The sequence below is a fragment of the Dermacentor albipictus genome, chromosome 10 (genome assembly GCF_038994185.2).
Source record: "Dermacentor albipictus isolate Rhodes 1998 colony chromosome 10, USDA_Dalb.pri_finalv2, whole genome shotgun sequence".
NCBI lineage: Eukaryota > Metazoa > Arthropoda > Arachnida > Ixodida > Ixodidae > Dermacentor > Dermacentor albipictus.
In genome coordinates this window covers 71,585,117-71,592,116 of record NC_091830.1, presented here as the reverse complement: position 1 = coordinate 71,592,116, position 7,000 = coordinate 71,585,117, and positions in this window count along the sequence as shown.

The window sequence follows — 7,000 nt, the reverse complement described above, 5'->3', positions numbered from 1 at the left end:
GTAAATCGGCCATGAAACCCCACCTGGTAATACATGCCCGGTGCCGCACTATTTACAGGATCGGCGCACACATCCCTCTCGCCTATACGGACGTAAGCTGGCCAGGATAAGGCTACCCTCCCTCCCCCCCCCCCCCTCGCGCACCCATCCCCACACTGGGAACGCATGCTGGGGATGCATGCAGGGGCTAGCGGTAAGCAGCTTTGCTGTAAAGAGCAACAGTTGTTTAAGACTTCTGAATGCATGGTTCCAAGTTATGATTCGGCGGCGCCGATTCCGTATTTCCTGAATGCAATTAAGCCTTGTGAATAAAAAGCAAAGCCTTCGTACATGCAGACACGTCCCCAGCTACGACAAGTCACTCCCCGGAAGTAATCTGCGTAAAATGTGTTTGCAATTGCTGGGCTTTTCTCTCTTTCCTCTGTCAGTGTCTGTATGGCAATATAGTCCTTATTATGATTATTATTATTTGTATAAATTCCCGTGACAGTATAGTGCGCAGTCACGTGTCAGGAATGGTGGTGGTGGGGAAAACTTCAATAAATATTTGGATGCCTGCGTCTTACCGTTTTCACTGGCGGGCAGGTAATCGCTATGATGTAAGACTCTGTACAGAACATAATCTGTTACATGACATTTAGCAATCATTCAAGCCGCACGTGAAACAAACTTTGGCGTCCATGCCGTGAATTTCGGTAACACTTTTCTAAATGATCCCACGCTGTAAATCCGTGCACCAGACGGAGACCTAACCTAATGACATACCAGCAAAACTTGCATGCCACATGGCCTTATAACACCGCAGATGTTGCTCAAAGATGGTGTTACAGCTAAGCTCGCCCGTTTAAGGCACCATTAGTGACCTTCATTTTACAATCAACGCGGACGAAGTTACCCTGTGAACAACCACTGACGGCATTAACTACCAACAGAAAGTAATTCAGACTGCCTTCAGTGCCTCTAACAGTTTCGTCCCGCACACTGGTAGTCTGTCATCTGCGTAGAAAACAGATTCTGTCTGGCATGGTTCAACATCAAAATTAGTGCCACGTAAACGCAATTTGTAGGCAAGTCTTTATGCGTCGCCACTACACCGATCAAGGTGCTGGGCGTCCCCTAGGGCACAGGAGGATCGGCGAATCCCTGGATAGCAAGCGTACGCCATACAATGCATCGATTGTTGCACCACATAAAGCGGATTGCGTTCCGCTCTGGCGGAGCTGATGTTCACGTGGCCAAGCAGCCGCTGTAAGCACTGCAGCAATCCGGCGTCCACTATGGCCCGCAGTGCTACATGCTTAACAAAGAACAATTGCCCCGACCAGAGAGACGACATCGGAATGCACTATGCGTCTTTACTGGTCTCCCAAAGCGCACCAGAGCGGCAAAACTGTACAGATACGCTGGATTACACTCCCCCCCCCCCCCCCCCCATCCTTGGCATTGTGAAAGACGCCCGTGCACCGCGCACTACAGGAAAGGGTACTTTGTCGGCCTTGAAGTCTTAATTAATTAATTTATGGGGTTTTACGTGCCAAAACCACTTTCTGATTATGAGGCACGCCGTAGTGGAGGACTCCGGAAATTTCGACCACCTGGGGTTCTTTAACGTGCACCTAAATCTAAGTACATGGGTGTTTTCGCATTTCGCCCCCATCGAAATGCGGCCGCCGTGGCCGGGATTCGATACCGCGACCTCGTGCTCAGCAGCCCAACACCATAGCCACTGAGTAACCACGGTGGGTATGGGCCTTGAAGTCTCCTCACCACCGACTCGCGAAGAGGTACCACCTTGGCAAATGTATGCATGACAACCATCAAGCCTCTGCCTAAAAAAAAAAAAAAAACACGCGTTCAAACGTGCTATCTGAACTCCGTGCAGCACATGCTCGAAAACACGAACAGGACGTAGCCCAGCAGCTGACGGATGCGGTCGCTCGCATTTACCTGGACGGAGCATGTCTCCAAGTCGACGACAGGAAATCGGCAATCGTTACCTACAATGGTAATACAGAGGGCACTGAAGCAAGCATCGAAAATAGCAACGCCAACCCGAGTCCTGCAAAATTTGAGTCGCAAGCCAATCCGCGGGCTCTCGACAGCACGATGCCCACTTCGAATGCAAGAAGCATCACCAATATTTACACGGATCAGCAAGACGCATTTCTGGCTCGTAAGTCCCGCTATTACGTTCATTGAGACTGTACATAGGAGAAGCGGTTGTGCAAAGCGGCAGCTGGTGATGCAATTGCAGCCAAGAAGGTTGTCGTCCACTGTGCACCAGGTCACAGTGGCATCCAGGAAAACAAGAAGGCCCATGGCACGAGCTCCAGTTTTCAACCACTCCGCTTCATTGTCGCTTCCACCTGCGTTACCGCCATCCAGCTCTCAACCTGATTTCTACGAGCTTAAATCGTTGTCCAGCGCTAGCTTAAGAAGCAACAACAGAGACATCTCTGAGACGCTAGCTGTACCTCCGAACTGGCACGCAAGACCTCCTAGTTTACCCCGTGCCGGAGCTGCGCTTCTTCTCCGCGTGCAGTCTTGCTTGCCCCTCGCGCCAAGCGTACTAGAAAAGTGGCGCACCTATACAATATCTCAAGCCAGTCAGCAAGATGTTTACGCTCACGACGACGCACCTGGCGCCTCCAACACCACGGCCCCACCTGCCTCGACGGAAAAAAAAAAAAAAAGCTAGTGCTACCCACCGGCAAACACATGTGAGAATGTCGGGAACAGGAAGTAGTACGGAGAAAGTGCCTTCACCAGTAAGACGTACGGAGCTACGAGGAGTGGATCCGACCGCTGGGAGCTCTAGAGGACCATCGCGCAGTCTTGCAGCCCCTCCGGCCTTTTGCCAGAAAATCCAGGCTTTTACATCGGTTGTCCTCCTTTACACCACCACCCTCCTCGTATCGTGCCTTTTACACCCGGCAAACTTTTTACCCTTTCACATTACTGGTATTAGGCCATAAAGACGTCCCATAAGTAAAGCATTTATTCAATCAATCAATTTAACCGATTCACGAAAGCCACGCTTCTCATGTTCCAACATCTGGGCTGGATCTCCATAATTTTCTAACGTTGGAATTTTAAAAAATCACGCTTTGGCAGTGTCCCTTATTACAGGGTCCTCAACGCACGACCGAAGTGGAATGGAGCTCCATGCTCAGGAGCTCCGACCCTCTACATCATTTCAGAGCCATCCAGAGGGCCCGCGACGCAGCGATGAGGCTGGGCCTACCCGTTCCGATATGGCAGCGGCCCGCTGCTCCACCGCCTTGAGTGGTAGCGTACCTTAGGACCTAAATAAAGTTATCTTTCGGTCTGTCCGACCCGTTGAACGTCGCACAGATCTACTTATTGAGCTGGATTACTCGAAAAGGCAGATATACTGCTCAGCCAAGAAACGAAAATGCAATACTGCGAAATTCGGCCGACTTTGCTGATCAGTACCTACAGGGCGCCTTACGCAATTTACGAATTGTAGATGGTAAGTTCTCAAACAACATACACTTCGAACAGATTATGCAACTAGCAGCAGTTTTGAGATGAGCGCCATCAAATTTACGCGAGAATTGAGTGAGTGAGTGAGTGAGTGAGTGAGTGAGTGAGTGAGTGAGTGAGTGAGTGAGTGAGTGAGTGAGTGAGTGAGTGAGTGAGTGAGTGAGTGAGCGAGCGAGCGAGTGAGTGAGTGAGTGAGTGAGTGAGTGAGTGAGTGAGTGAGTGAGTGAGTGAGTGAGTGAGTGAGTGAGTGAGAAAACTTTATTTCGAATCACAACCATTCACGTCCGGCGAGTTAGTGGGCTGGGGCACCCGCCGAGGTTACTGTCAGGAGTTCCTGTCTCCCGACGGCTTCCTTGGCCCGCTATACTGCCCAGAGTTGGTCTTCCAGGTTCGGGATGAGCAGCGCGACCTGCCATCGCGGCCTGCCATGAACACATGCCAACGCCATGCGTTCTAGCCTGGCTCTGGTGCTACACAGTTCGCATCTATCTGTTGTGTATATTTCTGTACAAATGCATGTATTAGTCTATTTCGTTTGTAGTGGCCGCCACTGGACAGCTTACGATCTATTGAGTTGTGGATAGGGTAGTGGATAAGTACATCTTTGCATCTTGCAGAGGTTGGTGATGTCGTTGAACCTGGTCATTCTGTCTCGCCATTCCCATACCTCGGAGGACCCTTTCGAGGGGCCTATACGTTCGTCGCAGCTCGGAAAGTGAGTCCTCGAGCTACGTTGTTTGCGTTAAGGTTGTCCTCTCCCGTTGAGTCCGGGGTGTGGGCTGGCATCCATAGGATATAGACGCACCTTCCTACCTTGTAGTTTTGCTGTTTTGAGTGTTTGGCGCCTCAGGTGAGATTCGGCCGTTCGCGAAGTTGCGTACTGCCGTTTGCGAATCGCTGATTATGTAATATGCGTTGACTTGTGCTACGAGTAACGCTATAGTCGCTTCCTCCGCCGTTTCTGTGCATGTCGTGCTTACAGTCAAGCTTGTGCAGCATTGCCTATTGCGATAAAGTACTGCTGCGACAAAGGTACGTTTCTGTTTGTAACGTGCAGCGTCTACAAAGGTCACGTCCATGTCTCTTCCGTAGTTCTTCGCCATATTCTTTGCCCTGCTTCTTATCCTACCCTAGAGGAGTACCGGATGCATATTCTTAGGTAGGGGGAGGGCACGGTGGGTTTGGCCCTTATTTCCTTGGGTATGTCCCGTTTATCTCTGTGTTGTATGTGGTAGCGGATTCCTAGTTTATCTAGGATGCGTATGCCCACCGTCGCCTTGGATAGGCGTTTGTATTGTGCTATACGTTGCGCTTCTATTAGCTCCTCTAGCGTGTTGTGCAGTCCCAGCTCTAGGAGTTTCTCCGTGCTCGTGTTTAGCACGAGTCTAATGGCTTGGTCATGTAACTTCCTAATTACGCCATCTAGCCTCTGCTATTCTGCGGCCTACCATCCGCCACATGCCGCCACATGCGTGATATGGCTTATGACGAACGCCTGCATAATTCCCATAACGCTTGCTTCTTTCATGCCCTCGTGACTGATGGTAATTCTCCTGATCAGTTGCATTTTCTGAGAACTTTGGCTTCGATTTTGGGAACGGTTTCTCCATTGCTGCCCTTGGTGTCTATGATCATTCCCAACAACCTTATCTCCTCGACTTTGGGTATGGGTTGTCCATCGGGTCTAAAGGTGTATGCCTGTGTAGTTTTGTGTGTTGTGGTTCTTGGGAGGTACGTGTCCCCTTTAGCTTTGGTCTCTATAGCAACAGCTCAGCTTTTTCGAGCGAGCTTATTAGACCGCTGCCTTCTATAGGTATTTCTCGAGGATTTCGACTGCTTCTTGCAGTCGCTGTTCAATCGATCCATCACTGCCATTGTTTATCGATAACGTGATGTAGTCTGCATAAATTGAGTTGTGGACGGGGTGGTGGATAAGTGCATCTTTGCATCTTGTAATTATCTCGATCAGCAATGTATTTCGTTGAACATGTTGGGAAACACACCTCGAAATTCCTCTGAATTTGTTTCAAATGGTTATGCTTTGCAAACTAACCAGATACAATTCCTAAATTACAATATCCACCTTAAAGTTCATAGTTTAGATGTTGTGTAGCGAAATTTCGGAATTATCCTATTATGCATTTCGGTTTATCATGTAATAGTGTCTGCCTCCTACTATTTAAAGCAGTCAAGCTGAAGGAGTATAATTTCACCAGATGCCAGAGTGGATTTTAAAAAAATTCTGCTAACGTAGAAAAGACCCTATACTACAGGTTTTCCCTCTCAATTTAATCCAAGTGCCAGTCAATTTAATCCGAGCGCCAGTCAATTTAATCCAAGTGCCAGTCAATTTAATCCGAGCGCCACTCAATTTAATCCGAGCGCCACTCAATTTAATCCAAACGCCACTCAATTTAATCCGAACGCCAGCCGAAATAATCCAAACGCCAGTGAATTTAATCCAGACACAACGGAATTCAAGAACCTTTGGATTTCAAGATTTCTGGAAATTTTTGAACATATTATGAGTGAACACCTTGAAAATGAAAGAGCGAGGTGGTAGACCAGTAGCTATCCTGCCACGGGACTAACGGCAACTTTTGGAGGTTTTGAAGCGAAAAGCTTCAGCCGGCGTATGTCTGAATTGACTCCGTAAGCATATTCGGAGTCGAATTGGCTCCGTAAGCGTGTTCGGAGGCGGCGCAGGTGGCCACTGCCGCGCGCTTAGCGTCATCGTTTGACGTTCGCCGCAAGCGCGTGTTTATCGCAGAGGCCGACTTATAACCGCTTGCCGGAGAATAGACGTGCGCATTCAACATGGAAGAAAAAGAGAGTGATACTACCGATACAGAAAGCTGTGTTTATGGCTGTACAGAAATCGCAAGACAATGCGCCCAACAATGATGAATAAAGAAGTTTAATAATCCTGCATATCTTATGGTATATATCATTGATAGGCAATTTGCATAACTAAACAAGGCACATGTATAGCATTAACATAAGCGAACCAAAGCATATCCATAAGTGAAACCATGAGCATAACCATAGGCTAAATTATAAAGCATAACCATAAGCTAAACCATAAGCATCAGCGAACCTTTTCCCTTCGAGATATCCAGGCTTAACCTTAGCTAAGCCCCAGTCAATTTTTTTTTGTATTTTCTACTTTGTTATGAGAGTGACACAGCAGATGACAATTGTCGAAATTAATTGAGAGGAAACGTCAGCATGAGTACGTCGAGTTAAGGGTACACATGCGATTTGGTCATGGCTATCAAACGAAACAATAAAGGTTGATTCGATGATAATCACTAGGCCCTCGCCAGGAGGCTTCGGTCGCTAGCAAATACGATTCACTATTCTACTGCGGTGTCCGCAGCCTCCAATCAAAGACCTTGTCGTCAGTACCGCTAAAACAGTCATGAATACCATTTAATTGCATAACTGATATGGTCGAGTCACTAGTGATCACAAGTTAAATACAATGTGCAGT